The sequence below is a fragment of the Platichthys flesus genome, chromosome 7 (genome assembly GCF_949316205.1).
Source record: "Platichthys flesus chromosome 7, fPlaFle2.1, whole genome shotgun sequence".
Taxonomy (NCBI): domain Eukaryota; kingdom Metazoa; phylum Chordata; class Actinopteri; order Pleuronectiformes; family Pleuronectidae; genus Platichthys; species Platichthys flesus.
In genome coordinates, this window is record NC_084951.1 from 4298625 (window position 1) to 4321267 (window position 22643).

Here is a 22643-nt window from a genome sequence, read left to right on the forward strand (position 1 = left end):
AAATGACAAAAAAAGCCTCTACAAAATAAGGGTTTTATTATATTTGGTACAAACCAAATTTGAAGATACATACAAAAATAATAAGTCATTACATTTCGAATTGAATAAATGTCTACGTTTGTCTTTACAATCATTCGAAAGGCTTGCTGTTTATATAAACATCTAAAGGTACTAATTTCAGGTCAGCCGCCCCCTGTGTTAAAGCTGTTTTAGGAACCCAACAAGGATGGGTTGTGAAAAATAGATATCCCCCCTGACCTGTTGAAGCTGGTATCATGAAGAGCCTTGACTAAAGGCCCTCTCTGAACTCCCCCCAACCCCGAAGGACATGTATGTGTGACTGCAAATGTCGGAGAAAGAGCCTCTGGAGTTTCTGCAGACTTTCTCTGCATGGCCCTCTAGTATGAAGTCTGCAGAAAGTGTGGAGGAGCTGCTAGGAGAACACAGCAGGAGATCCCATCAGAATTCCCCGTGAGTGAGTCAAGGGGGTTGATGAGGTAAAAACAGAAAATACAAAGCAAACAAATATCTGAAAAATGACAAAAGTGAAGCAACACACGCAGAATATACAGATGAAGATGTCAAGAGAGTTTGTGGTGAAACGATACACGTCTAACATTTAGAACTTGGATTCAAAAACTCTAACCCTTCTTTACAAAAAATGTTAATATAAATTCACAACTCTTCTGTATTGCTTATTCTGAAAAATAAATCAATATAGATGAGCTCTAACTATTTCTATATCTATGTACTGAAAGGCCAACTTTTCCACAACCAAACTTAATTATTTGTACATTGGCAGGTATGAACAATTTGAACTAACTGTAAATATGTTATCAAAGCAAATGTTATTAGTAATACCTCAAATTAGGATTACAGTTTTATTTCATTTGGTTAGTGTTGGACAATATATTGATACAGTCTATCACTCTCTCTCTCTATATATATATATATATATATATGTATAAATATCAAAAGTTGTTCTACATATTTGTAATCCCGTTGTATTCTATAATCTATTATAATCTAATTACTATCATTGAGCTTGCCAGCAAAATGTTTTCACAAGATTGTACTAGTAAAACAAGTTTAAAATGAACAATTTTGAATCTTGAATCTCGTTTTTATTTCGATACATGAATTCTCTGTATGTAAATATGTTGTCTTGGTTTAATCTTTACTGCTAATCACTGAGAACATTCTGTCAGATTAATGTCGAGGAACACAACTGAGAATCAGGTGTGAGAAGTGAAACTGTGAAGAAGACGAGGTGAAGAAAGGTGTGTTTGTGTGTGTTTGTGTGTGTGTGTGTGTGTGTGTGTGTGTGTATGCGCACTTGCTGTCTGCACCGTTGTCTCTGCTGATCTCCCAGGACAGATTCAGGACACACACAACACACATGTGCAGATACACACTAAGTCCCGAGAGCCCTCGACAAGCGAAGATTGCCTCTTTAAGGTGGTAATCAATATTCTTTCTTTCCCAATCTATCCTCCCTTCCTGCTGTCCTCAATTCCCAGGTCCTCTGTCCCTCTCTCTCCATCTCTTTGTGTCTCACGGCAGACTCCTCCGCCGACACATATGCCTACATACATCTGTGAGTCTTCATGGGCTCAGAGACACGCACAAAGTCAGCACCTCTAGTCCTGCTTCATCTGTATGACATGCACTCCTCTCTCTCTCTCTCTCTCTCTCTCTCTCTCTCTCTCTCTCTCTCTCTCTCTCTCTCTCTCTCTCTCTCTCTCTCTCTCTCTCTCTCTCTCTCTCTCTCTCTCTGTCTTGCTCGTCATGCTGTCCATACATACAAAGCACCTTCACGGTGTCACCACATGTGATGCAGACCCAGGAGCTCAGGAATGAGGCAGGGCACTGGGGCTACCACTGGTGGAGAGGCAATGTGGGGGAGGTTGTGCTGGAGTGTTCAGCCGGGGATGGCCTTGCACCTCTTTACTTAGCACAGCTAAAAATACCGTGGGGAGATTCGGCAGGGGGCAGCAGCAATGTGTGACCATGGGGGAGCTCAGGCTTCAGCTATAGTGTTGGTTTCCAAACTGGTACCAGCTTAAAGGACAATACTTTGTGGAGGATGAAATTTCACAGATTCTGGTTTACTGTTAACTATTTTATTTTCTTGCATTGTATTTTGGCTGCTGATCGCCGTTATGGCAACAACCTCTATAGAATCACTTCCTCTTTAGCTATTGGTCTACAAAATAATCAAAATAAACAAAGTAAAATCAGAGGGTTTATTTTTGTCACAGCAATGCTGAATAGCCGACATGCAATGTATCAAAATAAATAAATAAAATCATTCAAATTTGATATATAAACCACAGGTGTAAACAGTTTTTAAAGGAAATTAAGTTTTATTTAATGGAAAAAGATTTACTTTAAAATCTTCATTGAAGATAAATCAGATATGATGAACACAATGTGCTCTGCACCATAGACTGTTTATAAAAAGCTCTGCACACAACATCCAGAACACAAACAATAAAAAAAGTAAGTATATCAAAAGTATTTGACGAGGACTTACTAATGACAAGGTTAGCTCTGGAGCGGACCAAAGAAGCCGTTTTAAAATTATAACACACACGTATTATTCACAGTAAGTTTTTGAAAGAAAGCTGCAATGAGTATCCCATCCCAAGCATTTATGATAAGAAAGGGCAGTGCAGTGATTTAACATTATATTTAATATAGAACCTTACAGAACAATAAAGAACTAATGAGGATGCAATGAACCGAATCAGGGTTAAGTGTAGTAAAACAACTAATAATTTGGAATCAATTTGGAGCTGCAAATTTACCAATGGGAAATAAGGGGGATAAGATAGAAATATATTTAGGCATTTATTGCACAATCGACACCTTCCTTGTTCAGGCTCCAATTGGTCCAAAGCTGGGCTTTATAGAGGATTTAACATTCAGCGTTAAAGGAATTAAAAAAAAATGTTGGGGCAGAAGTTATTCCATTTTGTTTTATAATCTCAAAACATGCATCAAAAGTAATCTAAAACTGTTAAATAGCCGAACCCAGTAGGAGCATGGTGGCTAAGGATAGATCTGGTGGCATCCAGTCATTGATCAGTCTAAAGTTCACATGTCACTTCACCACCCATTAACCTCCACTGGCTACCTCTCTCTTCAAATTCATATCTCTAATATTTGCCTACAGAGTGACTTCTGGGTATGTACACACCTACTTGAATTCAGTCGTGCTCCTTCTCACAAGGACTTTGATCTGGTATTGCCGTCCCTGCACACAAGGTAGTTCAGACAAATCGCATTGGTGGTTTTTCGATGGTGGAAGAAGCTACCAAGTGCTATCAGAGCAGGGGCGTCCCCTTCTATTCTCAAGAACCTCTTGAATCTGCAAAAGATTCAGCTTCAAAGTCTCCTACTGAACTGAAGCTTCAGTGTTGTTCCTCAGTGGTAAGCGTTTGTATATACAGTCTATGGTTGTAAGTCACTTTGTACGAATGCATCAGCCAAATGAGTAGGCTAAATGTAAATGGTGCAGACAGACTGTAAGAGGAGCAGCCTGAGTATCGCAGGGTATAGCAAAGTAATGTGACACACCAAGAGTCGACTACAGAAATAAAAAGATAGGTGATAAAGAAGGGTAAATCGAGCGCAGACCAGAGTAATCAAACTGCAGAGAGAATGATTGAAAGTGACTGCATCATCACCAGCAGCCTTCTTTGACGCCCCTCTACCTCACCTCCCAGTCTTCCCCGCCCTGCCCCTCCCACTTTCCCACCCAGCCTCTTTAACCCGGACACCCCCAGCAGCACTCGAGAGGCTATTTTTTGCCACGCTTCACTAAATAAGGTCGTGGAGCATGGCAGCGCAGGCGGGCTGGTGGAAGGGTGCATGGCTCTGGTTCTTACCTTGGTATAAAAACCCTGGGATGGTGGGGGCTTCCTCTGATCTCGCTGAACCTCTCCCTTGTTGCCCCAACAGTTGCAGTTCTCTCACTTCAACTTACTTCTTGTCTTATTTTCTATTAGCGTCCAACCGAAAAAACAAACATTAATGTCCAAACGCTGCCTTGTCAGTTGACCTTTTTGTTTTTAGAATCTTTTTTTTGGTGCCAACAACTTGATGTCAAATTGCAAAGTTTTGAGGTGGTCCCTTCATCTCGTTACTTTGGAGGAAGCGTTCTCACCGACTCCTGGACAAGAAATCGAGAAAGTGGAATATGGGGGCAAAAGGACGAGAAAGACTTAAACGAGTAAGAGATAATTGAGATTTCTTTAAAAAAAAGCAATTCTATCAATACAGCTTGTTGTTACCTACCACTTTTTAGATTTTTCTATAATTTCGTGCTTCCCCCACCCTTTAGCAATCTAAACTTGGTTCCTCAAATCTTTATCCTTACCTCCCACCATGATTTATCCAGTTTTTTTTTCTTTTCTTGCATCCATCACCCTTCCCTTCCTTCTCATGCCTCCATACATCTCTTACTCACTCTTTCATTCTCCCAGCCCCCTCCCTCCCTGCATCCCTCTTCCTGATTTGTCCTTCAGCTCTGTCAGCACTCACTATCTCGCTCCATCTCCTTCTCTGGCAGTCCGATCAGCTGTCTTCTTTCTAACTTTACATGGCCTGGTGTAGTTTGGAGGGATGGGCAGCTGCTGGCTGACGCATCTCATTGCCCAGTCATCATTTCAAATCGAATCCTCTCAAACAAACCTCTATTCTTCCCATTATTTTTGCTCTCTTTTCTTCCTGCACTGGGTCTTATATTTCCCCCCCCTTTTCCTTTTCCACCCCATCCAGCAAAACAGAGAGAGAGAGAAAAAGACATTGCAAGTCCCATGGCCCTCTTCTTTTCTCTCCTCTCCTCTCTTTTCACTGCTCCTCCTCCTCTCCTCCTCCTCCTCTTTTCCTCTCCGCATCCTTAAACTCTCCATCGCTGATTCAGCTCCGAGGGAAGAGAGAGCCTGCCTGCAGTGACCGCTTCACTCAGCATGGGCCACCATCCCTCGCTTACTACGGTAGGTGTGAAAGTGTCTGTGTGCTTGTTTAGATGCTTGTAAAATATATTTTTTTACACAGTGTGTTTACTCACTTCATATTTGTCAACGTGTTTGTGTGTGTAAGACTGTGCTTTGTCTGATCATCTTCACACACCGTATACAGACATTGTTCTTAGCTACTCTTTTCAGAAAGATTATGAGCTTGGGGACTGATGAGCATTTTCAGTTTTAAAACATTTTTTTACACCCCACTCCTCGGTAGAACTATTTTAACATAGATTACATTGCCACGGCAGCCTGTGATCTCCACATTGACAGAGAGCCATCTCCACACATTCACACGAGGTTAAAAGGTCACAGGGTTACTCTGAGGTGATTCTTCAGAGTGATTTCTAGACGGCTAATTTAACCATATTCTTATTCATTGAAATAAAATTTTTTTAATACAAATGTTAGTTTACAGGAGCCTATGCCTCATCTCTCTGTGCAAAGAATGAATTGCACAGTGGAAGTACTGCAAGTTGTCATATAAAGGGAGAAAAGTTAAGTTGTTAGCTCATATGTGCAGGCTGAATTTATTTGTAAATAAAGAGCATATAAGCATACATCACACAGATAGTTGAGGCAATTCATATTCAAATTTTTTCCAAATATGCTTTCATTAAAAAAAAGTTTTTAGAAGCAGTTTGAATTTTATTGCAGTTTCAGCAGCATTGATATAAATACATATATACATATATCTCACAATGTGAAATCTTTTGGTGTGGCCGCAGTAGATCGTGGTGTAGGAGCACAGTGCAGTCCTGCTCCGTGGGCTATAATTGAATGCAAGACAGGTGAGGTTTATCAGTAAAAACGCTACATGAGCATGTTCTTAATGTGCCCCCCGTGTTAAGCTCAGCGCCCATGGAGCCTCAGCTCTATCTATAGACAGGACACATGTGTCACTCTCCAGAGAGGGAGAGGTTTAAAGTAGAAGCGAGGTTCTAAATGTGTCGTGCATATGCTCCCATACCTCTGTCTCTGTTGCCACCCCCCCCCCCCCCCACCGTCTTGCTGTCCAGGCTAATTTTACCCAGTTAGCAGATACCAGGGAGATCAGCCATGGTCAGCTGTCTGTCAAGCATCCGGAGCACTGACAGGCCTCATGGTGAATTGCTGAAGGTGACAAGGTGTTGGGTGTCCCAACCCTGCTTTATAGGAGACAGCAGGCATGGTTGTAGCAGTTATAGTAGACACGCAGCTGTTTGAAGGGTATCTGTCTGTCTTTCTGCCTGGCAGTCGAACCAGTGGGTGTGAACGGTGTTAGTTTAACTGTAGAGAATACAAATGTTGAGACTGAGCAGGAAAGAACAAGGTGGATACAGGTTTCTGTTTCTTAGTGGTTTATGCCTTTTCACTTTGACACTCTTTTGTAGGGATTACAAAAATCATGCCAGACGTTTGGCAAATTCCATCCATTTCCTGTGAAGCTGTGTATACTAGTGCAGTGCGGGTGCATGTTACATACTGCCCTTACCTTGCAGTCTACAGCAGTTGTCTATTTCCCTCTGGATAGTTTGAATTCCTGTCTGCAATATTGTGGTGATGGTGGCACAGAGGCCAGAGTGGGCCTACAACTTAAGTCTTTGGTAATGTGTCTACTGCCGGGCTGGAATGTGTCCGGGTGCTGGCACGTGTGCACATGTGCAGACCCCTCTTCGTTCACCAGCCCATGCCGGTGATTTACGAAAACCTTCGTTCAGTCTCTGGGAGGGAAAAGAAGGGAGGATTGAGAGAGAGAGGAGAAGACGAGGGTGATTTATGGAAGAGACTTTTAGTTTAATTACTGGGCGGGCAGAGCTGATGTGCGCAGCCCCCATGGCACTGGTTACACAGTGGTAGGAACACACAAAGGGTCTCTTTGGGGGGCCTACAGCGGATGACATATTCACATTGGTTTAGTGGATACAGTTGTTACACTCAGAAACAAGAGTCAATTCATGTAGCGTTGAACAGCAAAATGCAGTATCTCTGTGCAGCGGACTTAAGTGGATATGTGCATATGCAAGTGGAAAAAAATATAGAAACGTGTGTCGCTGTCCACTTAATTTAAGGAGAAAATGGACTGTTAATAATGTTTATGTAGAGATGATTGTGCTGTGTCAACAGTCTCAGCGTGAGCTTTCATGGAGATTTGATCAGATGTACGAGTCGTTCAAGGTGAAATGTTGATTGAAAAAGACTGATTAGAAAAAGACTGATATTGCAGTTTGGCAGTGCTTCCAAGAACAGTGCATGCTTGGGTGTCAACTGAGTGTGTACCCCCCTTTTGTTTTACCTTCTAAAGTTCAGAATCTCTGTTTAATTTTTCAAAACTAATAATAGCCTTATCATAGTAACACTAGATATTTGAAGGGGAAGCCCAGTTGGAAAATTGTGTCACAGTAACAGCTGGTCACTCTATTCAAACACACACACACATGCAGCATGCACAAAGAGAGACGCACACTCCCGATAACCCTTATACGCTTCCTGCTGCTTCCACCATAGGTTTCCTTAACGCCTCCCTCAGAGCCTTCATTAGATGCCTGACGTTAGCAATGGTTCAATTCATTAAAAGCACAAGTCAGCCTTTGTGCATTTGCCTATAAATTGGTATTGATCCCTGAGAGGACAGGGTGGGGGGAGGAGTGGAGACAGCCGAGGAGGTGTGTGTCAGTGAGCTTGTGTGTGTGTGTGTGCCATTGCTCGTGGATCGGGGACTGAGGCTAATGGGAGGGGGCAGTGGGGTCTCAGATGAATGGGGTTCACTCAAGCAACAAGGGCAATTGAAGACACATACAAACACACACACACATACTCAAGCACATATGCTAAGAATGCTGACAACATTTACAGTCTGAAAGAAGTGCACGCTGTGTGTCTCACACACATACACAAACACCCGTGCACATTCCTTTAGTCGGCTCTGCTTTCCCCCTCACACCTGCCCTCGTGCCACGCCGACCTCATCCTCACCACCGTCTGCTCAGCATGGAGCTGTAACGTCACTGTAGTGTGATGGAGGGAGAAGTGGGGGTGAGAGACTGGTGTTGAGTGTGCGAACAGGGGAGAAAGAGAGAGAGAGAGACATAAGAGCACATGCTATAAAGAGGGGAGAGGGCAGTCAAGAGGAGACCGCATAGTGTGGTCGCCTACACCCTGCATGGTACAGAGTGTGTGAGAAAGAGAGGGCAAGAGATAAAAGGCACAGAGAGAGAGAGAGGGAACAGAAAATTGCTGTCAGTAGTGGAGTACCAGTGGGACCAGCGGCAGTGTGCCGGACTAAAAGTTTTCAGTGTGTTGAAGATGGAAAGAATAAGAAGTGGAGAGAGAGAGAGAGAGAGAGAGAAGAGAGAGAGAGAGAGAGAGAGAGAGAGAGAGAAGAGAGAGAGAGAGAGAGAGAGAGAGATGAGAGAGAGAGAGAGAGAGAGAGAGAGAGAGAGAGAGAGAGACTGCAGAGGCAGCACCTGGGACACAGACTGAGAGAAGAGAGAGCGAAGCACTTCTTCTCTCAGTCTCCTTTTTCTTCTTTATTGCTTCACTCTTTGGTGCATCGGCCCAGCTCAAGCAGGGGAGGAGGGTGAGTAGGAGGAGGAGGGAGAGTTAGAGAGAAAGATGAGGGGAGGGGGGTCTCGAAGCAAACATCAGCCTGGGTAGGTAAGTGCAACATCTCCCTTGTTTCACCTTCATCCCCATCACCCTGCCACCCCCACCTAACGCCCTCCCCACCCTCACTCCACCGCGTCAGCTGCGCCTCTGAGCTTGACACTCAAGGTGAATCGCGTGCCGGGCGTCTGCATGTGTCTGTGAGAAGCTGCTCCATGATGTACAGTATGTCATGGAAGGGCGGGCACGTGGTCACCAGGCAGTGGAGTTACACTGTAGTACTGCAGCTTTTTTTTAAACCTGTTCTTTCAGGGGGGGGGGGGGGGGGGGGGGGGGGGGGGAATGGGCAATTTAATGTAATGAGAGAAAGCTCAAGACTTTTAATAGTGGGGCTTCTTCTTTGTGACAAGGTGGTTGCAGAGGGCAAATGAAACGGTGTGACCTCTGCGGTTAAATTGTCAAAACTCCAGTTTTCTTTATGATGTGAGGGCAGCTCAATTTTAAAACAGCGAGAAAAGTTGTTTCAAGTGTTATAACAGGCCTTTCAGCGTGTATTCGTATGAAGTTTTGTTTTTTATTCCTAAGTTTAACATTTACATATCCGTGTGAAGTTAATCTTCCGACTAAGACAATGATGTCCAGAGGGAAACCGAAGCAGTTATGTTCATCCAGTCAGCGTGGATCCTGATTCAACATTTTTTCCTCTCCATTGATTGTTGGGTGTATTTGTTTTGTGGGGGGAGGTGGAAAAGGTGCGGGCCCTGATGCGTCCACCAAGGACAGTGGCCAGCTTGGGGGACATACTTCTTTATATGCCCATATGAACAAGAGCAACTATGGAATGTAAAGAAGTATGTATCCCAGGTTGGGAAAATTGACAGCGCCGCATTCGAGTGAAAGTTAACTTAACTGAGTCTGCAAGCGGAATCGAATCATGTGGAAACTCATTGGAGAAGATGTGTGTGTGTGTGTTGTGTCCCAGGTATTCTATATGCAAAGCTAATGTCATGTGTGTGTGTGTTCACGCACATTTCCTGCCCTGACGTGGCCCGGTTAAGACCAGTCAGCTCGGTGCTGCAGAGAGATGCATACCGTAGAAAACTGGAGATGCAGCGGCAAGTCTCCAGTCAGCAGTTTCCACTCGGCCGCAATGGATTTTCGGATATCGCTTTCACTCTGCTCTTTTGAGTTTATTTGCGGAAAAGCGGACAAGTTTTCTACAACGCTCTGAAGAACATCTTCCGGTTTATTTTTAATACTTTTATCGTTTATCAGGCCTCCGGTTTATTTTTAATACTTTTATCGTTTATCAGGCCTTTTGATTGGGTGGTGTGAATCTGATAATGCTCCAATAATACACACACTACACGCAAACACACACGCAGGCCACAGACAGACAGCAGTTTCCAGTAAATGGTGCAGTGATTAAATGCCTGCTAATGGATAGCATGGTCCGAGAGCATGGTCAGAAAGAGGAAGAAGCGGAGACTGGCTGCGGGACTCCGACAGATTACTCGACTTAGACGCCTGGCTATGGTCACACTGTCTGCACACTGTCTGCACCTGAGGCAAACGTTATATTTAACAGGGCAATTTTTTTGTTCGATGGTTATTAAATCTTTATCAATGGGAGCGAGTTTAAACCTGAAAGGGGAAGAGAGAGTGGGGAAGACAGGCGGCAAAAGGTCAGGTGAGAATCGCTGCAGGTGGTCTTCACCCTATTTATTCACTTCAAAAAATCTTCCCACTTGTTTACAAATCCTGTTTACTTCTCTGTCTAAAGCCATTCGTGTCACTTATTATGTTATTGTGTGTGGACAGGCCAACACTTACAAAATCCTCAGCGATGTCTGAAAGTTTAACATCATTTGGCATTTGCTAGACGGCTAAGGGAAGGGGAAAGTGACAGGAAAAAATGGGAAGCAAGAATCAGAGAATGACTTATGACGACGGGTCTGAGTCAAACCCACATTGTCAGGCTACATGGGATCTGTCGCAGCCTGCTGAGCCAGCAGAAAGCAGGGGTATCTCTTGGTTTTCTTCCAGACTCAGGCATGATAATTCTTTAGCTCTGATTAGGTACGTATGGGAAGTACACATGTACTGAACAATGACTAATCCAGGTGTGGTCTGGGAGCAGGTATAGCAATCGAGTCAGGTTTTAGCATATGTATTTTTGGCCTACTTTGTATATAAATACTGTATGTGACCTAGTTAGGGATTACCTGTCCCTGTTTAGGTGTTATTTGGGCCAGTTTCAGTGCAGTAATTTGGTGTACACCCCAGGCTGGTTGACTGTGTGTGAGCTGCTGGGCTGACAGGGACCTGCAGCAGGTTCATATTTCCTGCCAATCTTACAGTATGAGAAGAAAAAAAGTGTTGACTGGGCACCATAAACAAGTAGAAGTGCTTTGTGCCAATCAGAATTGTTTAACATTACAATAATGGACAGACAGTTTTGTTCCAAATCTAATGAGCCATCAATATGAGAGACGCTTCTGATGTCAAGCAGCCGCAGAGGAAGAGGCTACTGAGATAGACTGGGTGTGAAAAATGCACCTTTCAGCCGGGGACATATTCATTAAGCCCCTACGACCCACCCCCCCAAGCATAAAGTGTGTGTGTTTGTGAGTGGGTGAGTGTGTTTTTATGTTGGAGGGATTTATTGCTGTGATTTGTAAGAGCCAGAAGGAAAGGTCGTCGTACTGTGGGAGAACTCAAAGATAGAAGGGCACAGTGCGGAGGGCGAGAGAGGGGTGGAGTGGCTGGGGGGGGGGGGGGGGGGGGGGCGAGTGAGTGGGTGACAAAAGGGAAACGAATGAGCGGCACAGACTGGAGTGGGGATCGCGAGCCGATGGAGTCGTGCCGAGTGAGCGTGTGAGATGAGGCGAGAGAGAGGCTGGATTGATGAGGGTGTTCACCGCTGGTGTGCACGAGCATGTGTGTATATATGTATACAACGTATATATGTGTGTGTGTATGTTTGGGGGTGGGTGGGTGGGTATTGTTCTGTCACTTTGCCTGTGTCAGCAGGTGGAAGCTCTCATCAGGACATTAAATATGCAACAATGCTGACTGTGGCACCGTGCTGAAACAGCCAAAGCCGGACGACTGGGGGAGGGCCCACTAAAAGTAAACCAGCAGCACCACTTTGACTCGTACGCCACAAGACATCCATCCCACACACACACACACACACACACACACACACACACTTGGAGACATCCAGCTTCTTCTTAGGGCTTTCCCTGACCCTCTCAGCCTGCTCGCCTAGGCTGACTGGTAAAGCTGGCTGACTTAACGGCTGACTGACTGGCTGGTTGACTGGCTTCCCCCATCTGGGAGTCCGCACAAGGGCAAAAGCAAAGCTAGTAATCCACGGGCCCAGTGAGGGATTAGCAGTAGTTACACACAGATCAGTCATGCAGAACATTGACTGTAACGTGAATGTGTGAGTTTAATGCAAAACTCTACAGTCCAGCTGACTGTACGTGCTGTATGTGTGAGCGTTGGCTTCACCTCTGTGTGCCTGCACTGATAAAGCACAAAGGTCAATCAACCTCACTGTCACAAGCAATTTCAGATTCACTGTTTCCAATCACAGCAAAGGCCCTGTGCATAAAACTCTCAAGTCAAAGTCTCACAAACTGTGTGTAAGGGAGCCTCTGATTTATTTAATTCTCAAACAATAGGATTTTATGGATGCTCCACAGTTCTACTACCACAGTTTGGCCATTAATAAAACCTTAATCATATGTTTGCACATCGCGTTCCACCTGCAATAAAACTGAACATTCCTCTGCAATTTTGTCGCATTAAGCGAGAGTCTCCGCTGACGCCAAGGCATCTGTCCTCACATGTTATCACTATGCACGGCTATGGCGGCTTATAGCACCAATATCAATAACTAATCACATGTACCTGCACCAGTGACATCTCATCATTACACATCAGACAGGCAATTCATGATTGTGTGCACGTTGCTCACATTGAGACACATTTGTAAAAAAAAAACACGTACTCTTGCCAGGTTGTGTATGGGAAAAAGAACAATAGACGCCCTGTACAGATAAGGAGAACTGTTTGAAACTTCAGGATAGCATTATAGAAGGAGAAGTGGGCAGTTTCAAGCAGTTTCTTACCGTGAAGTGCTGTAGAAACGGACAAATTGAAAAAGGTACAAAAATAAAACCTTGTTGGGCAAAAAATTTGAGAAAAAACTTTTTCAGTGATTACTTGTAAGTGGGGTGTTATTTCCATGGGGATGGAAACAAAAACAATACAGTGTTTGGTTTGTGAAAAGGAAAGGGGACATTTTCAGTTTGCACAGGAGAGTTTATTCTCTTTACTGTGCACGAAACATACACTGCCTACTTGTATTGGGGGGGGGGGGCAGAAGAGAAGGAGAGATGGTATGTGCAGGAAGGAGGGATGAGATTGTAAAGTTCAGCTGTTTTTATATTAAGTGTCAGAGTTTATTGTCAGGATTTTTTCATTTCTCTCATTTCTCTTTTAATCATGTTTATAGTAAGTGTGCTTCGACAGCAATCTGCAGAATATAGCAGAGGTAAAGAGTAATGGAAGTTGAAACAGATGTGGCGGAGTGGTAATGTATGTGTTGTCTCGCCCTGATACAAGGACACAGACTCGGTCTATTATATCCTCTTCTATGTTTATGTCTCGAAAGCGAATCTCGGGGGTGTGTAGATCTGGACCCCCCAAAGTCATTCCTCAAACAATAGGCGTGCACATAAAATACACATACAGATTGCGTCACTTGTACTGGTGTAATGTGAATTCAATGCGTATACAGACAAGCAAACAATCGGTGGGTCGCAATAGAACAAATACATTATTTACCATCGATGCCAGCGCTGCTAGCCACAGTATTGATTTATCCGGCTGTTTATGTTCTATTTTCTAATATGTACACATTACATGGAGATAATGTATCTGTACTGAGAGCAGCAGCTCACTGATTTGTTTCTCCCACTGTAGAAGCAGCTTTTATTTGTAGTATCAGCGATGAGCTGAAGCCAAAGTAAATGTATAATTTCACAGTTTACATGGGCAAACTGCTCATGCACTCAGTCATTACAGGAGCGTGCTGAAGTAGACACTGATCTTATTAGAGAAGTGCCGTGCAGTGGATGTGTCACTGATCCATGGCTAACAAATTACTCTCGATGAAAAAAGAAAAGACTGATGACAACAGATGAAAGGAAAAAAGAGATAAGGCACTGATAATAAATGGCCTCAGAAACCCTTAATGAATTTCTCATAATTATCAGCCTTTAAAGTCAATTAGTTAATCGCCTCAGTGTTTTAATGTGAGAATGATGGTGCATCAGCTCAATGAGAAGCTGAGAGTCGATTGAGAAAACATCCGGCATGATCAGAAACCAAATTACAATTTATCAATCAGCGATTAAGTCATACATTTCTGTGAGTGGGTCAGAGCCGAATCATCCTGCTGTAGACACATACACACACACACACACACACACACACATACACACACACACACACACACACACAAACACACACACAGTGTGCCTCCAAAAAGCCGATCAGTCCCTGTGCTGGGACAGGGATCAATGTTGAGGTAATTTGTTTCAATCAATTAAACAGACATCTCCTTGAATTAGACTCCAATTGACTGCAAAAACCCCAGCCTCTTCCTATCCGCCTGTGATTATGTGTGTGTGCACGCACATTTGTGTGTGCGTATGTGTCTCTTGTGCGGTCACAAATAAAAAGCACACACCAGATCCACAAACAAATTTCTAAAAGCTGAAGAATCTCAAATTCCAGCAGTGTGTAATTGATTATAGCATCATACATTATAAAAATATTCTTCTCAAAAAGTTTAGCTCTCAAAATGCGATCCAAAGAACAGACTTCACATCTGGAGTGAGCGGTGCCACAGGCAGCTTCTGCTCTTGTTTATTGTTTATGGTACAGACGTGGGGGTGGGGGGATAAAAGACAGTTGTATTAGCCAGAGTCTAATTTAATGGTTCCCACCAGGATTCTCTGTACATCAAGTGATGTTGCTGACACCGGAGCCTGTACGTGGCTGTGCGATATGAGGAGAGAGGGTCTACTCCCTTCAAATGAACATGCAGGATAATTGTTATGCAGCGAAGCTGTGAAGCAGAGGGAAGTAATTAAAGGAACAAGGGCACTGTGATGGTGGTGGGCCCCATCCCCCTCCTCTACCTCCCCACTGCTACTACTACTCCCCGCTCGCTAGAGATTACACACACACGCACATTTTCCCATGCAGGTTCCCCTTACATTGACACCCTCATAATTACTGCCTGGGTTTACGGTCATCCTAATATTGTAATTACACCCTGTCTGTGTTTATAAGGTCATAACATGTACAATTTTACGACACAGTAATTGTTAGTTGACCAAAGAAATGATAGAAAAGGCGTCTCCTCTTCTAATTGTTTCTTCTGATGACAACACATATTTTGTGCTCCCCAAAATAAACACTCCATTGTTTTCAATTAGTACAAAGTACATACAGGCTGTAGAATAAACAGTACCTATCACAGCCTTTCATTATGAGGCCGCCACCTTCGAGCACATTCACCAGTGCAGTGTTCCAACAATATATTGCATAGAGAGGCATCTCAGGCAAACTTACAAGTAGGGTTCAGTGGTATAACCTGAACTATAATGTATTCCTGGGCACATTGTTACTTCCATTAGTGGTTATAGGAATGGTAAATGAAGACTGGGTGACAGAGGATTTTCAGATTCAAGCAGAGCAGGACGAGTCGAGAACTGAAACCGGCCCCTGAAAATCGAGTTGTATCTGTTTGTGTTCCACTTTAAATCATAGTGACCTGAATAAAGGTTTTCAGGAAAACAAGTGTAAAGTTTTCTAAAATTATAGAATTCCCATTGATGTATGAAGGTGGGGTTTGAGTCGCTGCGTTACCTGTTCCGCCCGGCAGCAGCACTATGACACTCCCTCTTAGATCACCAGAGAGTTGACATTTCTAGTTTTTTATTTTAATGACTCAAGCAGATCAAAATGTTTTTTAGTGCTAATTAATAATAGATAGCAACTTATGTTATGACCTGACATCAGCGTGTCAGCAATGTCATTGTCAGAATGTTAGCATGTTGGTGTTAGCGTTTGGCTCAAAGCAGTTGTTTCATGTGATGCATTTTTGTCTATAATTTCTGTGCACATACAAGAATGTGCGTTCCCTCACATGTGCCCTGCCAATGTGGGGCCTCAAGCCCACGTCTCCCCTCAGCCTACTGGAGGAGGAGAGTAATTAGGAGCAGCATGCAGAGTGCTGCAAATTGAAGAGTATCTGGGAGGTGTACACGCGGCCTGCTACATGCAGGGATACAGGGCTGGTAGGGCTGCTGTTAGAGGAACACGAGTGGAGACGCCAGCAAAGCAACAAAAGCAGCCGGTTCCTTTCAGCCGGTAAAAAATGAGCCGGTCAGTTGGTGAGTCTGTCAGTCAAACTACAGATCAACGAGTCAGGGAAAGGCTCTGATCAAGCCCCCTGCCCAGCTGCCCCTCTTGTAAGTATATATACATATATATAAGAAGAGGAGAATCAGAACTGGGCTAGTTAACATTCTTCTGTCATCACCTCACAGCTTAGAACCTGTGTTATTGAAGAGGGGGAAAAAGGAGACAGAGAAGAAGGGTTGGAAGAGGTAAAGGACAAAAGAGTGAATGGTAGACTGGAAGCAGCGCTGGTGTAAAGTTAAAACGATAGTACTTTGAAATGTCAGTGCGAGGTGGAGGGGGGGCATGTCTAACAAGAAATGGCCGGGAACAAATGATCATTAGACAAAGTAAAAGAGGGGCAAAGAGGAAGAGTGTGGGATCGTAATGAACATGAATTACACAGAGAGAGAGAGAGAGACAGAGAGAGAGAGAGAGAGTCTGTCGGCGAAAGTAAATCTCCCACACCCATAAAGAGTTATGCGTTGTGATCTGTTCCACCGATCGTTGTGTGCTTTGAGATAATTGCTTCCATTTTGTTGCTCAGAGACTATTACAGTATATGATAGCCGGATTACCATCTGTAGCACTGGGCTTTACACAGCCGCAGTAGTGCTGTATCAGCAGCAGGGCTACTGTAGAAACTATAGGTTTGAGTGAGCAGCGTGAGTGGGCTGTATATTGGCCTGAGGCTGTTCCACCTAGCCAAGTGAAAACATTTTCCCAGTCACATCCTGCGACATGAGCACATCACCTTGATTGAATCAAATCTCGTTCCTGGTCTGAAATAGTACCGGCAGTGGCACCAAGTAGCTCTCCAGAATCAGACTGGTAATTGTGTCCTATAGACTTTAAGATATGTTTTTTTAGTGCCTTATGTCTTTGAAAACAACAGTGGGCTGTCATCAAGCATCTTATCTGAAGAGAGTGACTCCTCGCCACTCCTGCATGTCGTTACCTTTGAAAGAGACTGTACGCCATAAAACAGATAAACCATGGACTTAAGTTATTTCTTTGTGCAGTGGTAAACAAGTTGATTAAAAAAAAGTTGTTAATCGGTTGCATTAACCAGGAAGTCATGTTGGTCACATAACTCAATACATTTCTGTGTTGCATCATGGTGGTGGAGGACGGCTCTGTCAGAGCTGAGCCGCTTTCATGTGTCTCCAGTGGTCAGTCTGTGGCTGTGGCAGGAAGAGATGGACAGTGACTGAACTCTTCTGGTTTTGTTATGTGAACAATAAGGCTGCAGGGCAGCAGGGCAGTCAGGTTCAGCCACAAGGTCGCTTGAGGAGGAGGGGAGGATGTGGGAAGAGGGGTCAGGGCTGATATGAAAAAAAAAAAATATTCAAAAAATATTCTCTTGGAAAGTTTGAAAATTAGAGGAGAAAAAGGTATAAAGATCTTTAAGTATATCTACTGAGCAGGAAGTGGTTTAAAAGCTTCTTCAATACAAATATTCAGCGTCCATGAACCAGGGAAAGGTGCAGGTAATGAGCTTTTCTCCAGTGGAGAAGCAAACACGTACTTTTGTTGTGTGCTTTTGTTTAACTGGAGCCAAATGACTTGTCTCTGAACAGCTGATAAGAAAATCATTAAACCCTCATTGTAGTTTAGGCTTCATCTTAGCCCTTTGTCTTCATCCAGCGTAAACTTTAGTTTGCCTTTAAGCCGAAAAGCTTTGTTGACTCACTTTAATCACACTTACCCGTCCTTGCACATACGTCTTCACGCAGGCGGCTGAGAATCTGATCTGCCACAGATTCTAATCTAGATGGCTCTAACTAGCTTGGGCCTCTTTCAATCCCCTAAACAGAGCAGCTTTGATGAAGCCTCTCACTCTCTACGTGCCAGCACAGCGGCCGCCTTTCGGACTTAAACTCTGTTTTCTCGACAGAGCAAATATCACACCTCTGTGGCCCTGCTGCAGCCTGTGATGAATGCGTAGCTAAAATAGCACAGTTTGGCATCAGTGGAGGTGGTTCGTTAAGGGAGGAGGGTGGAGTTAAGATAATGCAACGGGTCGGTGGGGGGTATAACAGCATGCTCAGAATGATGTCAGCCTGCATAGGTAGGTTTTGGGGGGGGGGGGGGGTTGGGACAGAAAGGTGAAGACAGGGGGTGGCTGTACTGCGGTTTGGCAGCCGCTGCATGTGGATCAAGTGCGGATGATTCTTCACTTCTTAAAGGCCATTCAAAGATCTCCTTTAAAATAAAAAGAACATGCACAAGGTAAATTGTTTCATTTAACTTCAGCCGTGCCCTTTATTCTCTTAATCTGAGCTCCTCTCACTTGAGCAACTGAAGCTTTTCCCAGCATTCCTTTCTATCCGAGCTGTCTCCGTTTATCCCCCTTTGTTCTGTGTTACCAGTTTAGTGACAGCACTGCGTGCAGGACGTAGCAGCCTGCGTTTTTTTATATCCTTATGTGACTTTACGAGCAGATAATTAGGACTACTGTCTGTCCCCGGATTCCTAAACGCTGCTTCTTTCTCATTTTAGAAGCTACATCACGGCATTTTCTATCCCCTAAAATAAAATGCGGCAGTGCTGGCTCAGATAGGTTCTTTCCGCTGCACGTTGACATGTTTTTTAGAATCTCATTGCAAATTCTGATGGTGTGTCACTGTACTGAGGACAGGTCAGAGGGGCAGTTAAGGCTGGTTAAACAGTTCATGCACAGGAAGGTGGTCTTCTTGCTGCAGTGTTCCAGCTTACACTCAGTGGATTTATATTTAGTGATATAACTCAATGAAGTGTCACTATCCTCTTTACATTAATGTGGTATCAGTTTAAGAAAAGACAAAGTCCCCAAGAGTCCAGTCAGGTTACAGTGATGGAGGATAAAGACCTTGATTTTCTAGTTTTGTGGCGTTGTGGTGGTTTACAGAGAAAGGTGGCGACAGAGTATGTGTGAGAGAAGGGGATTTAATTAAATATATCATCTAAATAGGTATTGATCGTCTTAAGGGTGTTGCCGTTAGATTAAAAGGTTAAAGAATAAAACCACTTTGAGGATTAAATCATTGTGAGGTAAAATCAACAGCGGAGGGAGATAAACACCGCAATAATCACAAAGTATGCACGCTGCGGACAGACTTGGTAATGATATCCTATAGAGACATTAAAGATCCCGTCAAGAACAACATTTAGCAACTGTAACTAAAGCTGGTAATGGTATTTTAAACAAATCCACCCTGAAGAGAGCTCAGCGTGGATGGAATATGGGCACAAGGTCAAATAAGTACCCGCTCGCCATGTTTATGTGTGTGGAGATACTGTCAGAGTTGCTTCCAAGTATGGAGGTACACTTTAGAGATACCATCATCCCACACCACAGTAACCCTGAAAGGGCTGCCGGCCGATAAAGAAAGAGATCAGCACCGCAACTTATGGTAGCCGCTCTGTATGGCACCCGAACTGAGCAGCCAGGCAAGGTCAGGTAGCTTTTTTGTCCAACAGACGTGTTTTATCTTGAGGAGAGAGTAAGGGAGCGAGGAAGTGGCTGAGCAGAGGATAAAGGGTCCTGTTACACTCCTGTCTCCCTCTCTGATCAACCAATCAGGCGCGGGTATAGCGCTGAGTCAGCCGCTGCCGGTGCTGCTCACGCAGCCGGTCCTGCTCACGTCCGAATGCAGGGGGGGAGGAGGGGCCACTGGTGGATGAGGAGCCAGCCCAGCCAGTGTCTGCAGCGGACTGCAGCAGCACCGCTAACCTCATGACAAGGGGCTTGCGACGGAGGGGGGGGGGGGGGGGGGGGGGGGGGCAACAGCCCATTAAGTGCCGAGTCTCAGTCCAGGAGTTACAGTCTGGTCTCTGATGGACTTTTATCTTACACCACTTCAGCAATTCTCATCACAGTCCTGTAAATATTAGATCCACCCTAAATGTCTGCACTCAGTTTGATACATCCCACTCTTCCCTTTGCCTGTAGTCAGTGGGTAATTAACAGGAATACAGCCAGCCACAGAAGATAAAGTTTACAGCCTGACCACAGGTCAACTTGTTTCATTACTGTAGTGCGCCTTGCATTAAGCTCATTACCAAATGGCAAAAATCTTCATCAGGTATGCACAGGGGCCTTCATTAGTATGGTTTGTCTCAATCCGCCTAATTTAAATGGTGCATTACAGAAGATTATCACAGTTTTAAGTGGATTTTAATGGTTATTTTGTCATAGCAGCGTCAATAGTTTTTGTCCTAAGGATGATGACGTGACAGGAAGTGATGCTCTCGGAGGTTTCCGGGTCTGGCTCTGACACGTTTGCGCCGCAAGATGGAGACCGTCACCTGAAGCCACTTGCTAGGAAGAGAGAGGGAGAGCTCAGAGGAGTACTCGGAGCCTGAGACACAGGGCATGTGACATGGTCAGTGAGAGAAAAGGTTGAGTATGTGATGGCAGCGACGGCCCGTTGTATTAGCGCGGCACCGCTGTCGGGCCATATTCCTAAAATGAAAATATCACGGTGAGCGAGAGTGACAGATACTGCTGCTCGACTGGTTTCACTCCACCTGGTGGGGGCCGCACATATAGATAGGCTGGCAGCTGCTCTGTTACACCACCTGTACTGCGCAAGTGTCCCCCAGGGGCCATGTCACACCCCCACTGACCTTCCCTACTAGGACTCCCTGACTGCCTATACCACTATGTCTCTCCCTCCCTCTCTGCCAGCGTCCAGCTGTCCCTAGCCCTCTCCTCTTCTTCCCCATTTCCAATATAAGGGCAGGAATGCAGGGAACAGCACAGTCCCAGAATAGACAAGTAGACAGCCTATCTCCAACCTGATACAGGGTACCCAACAGGAGCACCCACACACATGCAGCACCATGACCTACATACAATCCTCCTCCCCGAGCTCATGTGCTGCTGAACTTCTGAATGCACAACACCTTTACCTATTGTAGTTTTGATCTTGACGGAGCTGCCACGCAGATTAATCTTGAGAGAGCACTCACCGGTGAAGCTTTCAGCAGGCATCTGAGTGAGGTTAATGATAAAACACTATGGGTGTAATGATTCTGTTTGATGTCGGATCAGAGTGGAGGTGTGCAGGGTGAAGCAGGGCTGCCTGTTTGATGAGTGTGTGGGCCAAGATTGCTGGAGTGAAGCGCAGACGGCGTAGCGGAGGGATTCTCTCCCTAATCTACTGAAAATCCTTCTATGAAAAGGATTTCATGTGTCGCGCCTGCTCCTCTAAAGTTGATATTTGCGCATGAACACACACAGAAGCTTACAGAGTAATACCCAGAACACACACACACACACACACACACACACACATACACACACACACACAGTCTCTTACTGCTTCATTTGTCATCGTCGACAAAAATGTACACACGCACACTCACCCCATAAACATAAAATATAGACATGACCAGGTTATATGCTTGGAAGCACACAGCACATACAGACACACACACACACACTCACACACACACACACAGACATACACTGCAGTACTGCATGTTGCAGAGGTAGAACGACTGCAGCTCTGGGACGGGTAGAGAATTCAGGCCATGCAAGCCTGTCGGTTCCCTCTCTGTGTGCTACTTCCCCTTTCTCCTCTCTCTTTCCAGACTTCCATGTCTTTTTTCCCCCTCAAGGATGCATCCCTCTCATCAATTTGCTGGTCTCTTGGGTGACAAGTTTATTGAACACAAGAGAGAAAGCCACATCGCCCTGTCTTGCTCCTTAGCTTCTTACTGCCAGGATTGAAGTAATTTGTGTTTCTTAATGTGATTTGTGCGCAGTGAGACTGATGTTCTTATAAAGTGGAAAGGGCTGTATAGGCAATTTCATATTTTGGGATATTAAAGATAAAGACGGTAATTATTCTGTTTTAATGTTAATAAGTTCTATAGATCACAAAGCCCGCCTCCTCCATGTTAGTAGATTGGACACGGATGAAACTAAAAACTTCTCAAAGATAGTGTCTGTCATTTTAGGTCGTCCTTATCACATGGATGTATGTTTAAGTTTAAATTTGTTATTTCTTACAAGAAAAACAGGGTAAAACATAATAACTTACAGCTGAGACTGACTTGTGATTGGTCGAGCCTGAATATAGGGTTGGACTTTGATACTGCAGTTCTACACCATGTACTCTTCAAGCTCCAAATGACATCCCCAGCACAAGATGGCAAGGCCCATATTTTGGCTCCATTTTAGGACGATGGGGGGAATTGTCTTTTTATATAGTCTATAGTTGGTTATAAAGATTGTTAACTGAGGGCCATAAAACCAAAACAATGTGCTGAGAGACACTAAAATGCTCTATAGAGCTGATGAGATGATTATCAGGTTCAAACAAACATTGATATAGAAATATGAAACATAATAGTTTTCAGCTTCGTATTCTATTTTAATATCAGTCAGTTGTGGGTGGGGGAATAAAAATCCAGACAGTGAAATATCAATAGCTTTGATTCCAGGGGCCAGGACTCTGCTCAAACAGTTTATTTCCTAATGATTAAATGATTAGCCGGGCTAATTGAACCAGGAAATGAGTGAGTTGCAACAAGAAGAAGCCGAGCTGT

General features: G+C 44.2%; 1 long non-coding RNA gene across 1 annotated transcript in view; it reads left to right on the plus strand.

Moving 5' to 3' along the window:
- The first annotated feature begins 3868 nt into the window (after nucleotides 1–3868).
- The window catches only part of LOC133957041 (uncharacterized), a 20282-nt gene continuing 1507 nt past the window's right edge, over nucleotides 3869–22643 (plus strand). The window contains exons 1-2 of the long non-coding RNA XR_009921185.1: nucleotides 3869–4237; nucleotides 4786–5003. This is a non-coding gene — a long non-coding RNA (uncharacterized LOC133957041). The remainder of the gene's footprint in view (nucleotides 4238–4785; nucleotides 5004–22643) is intronic.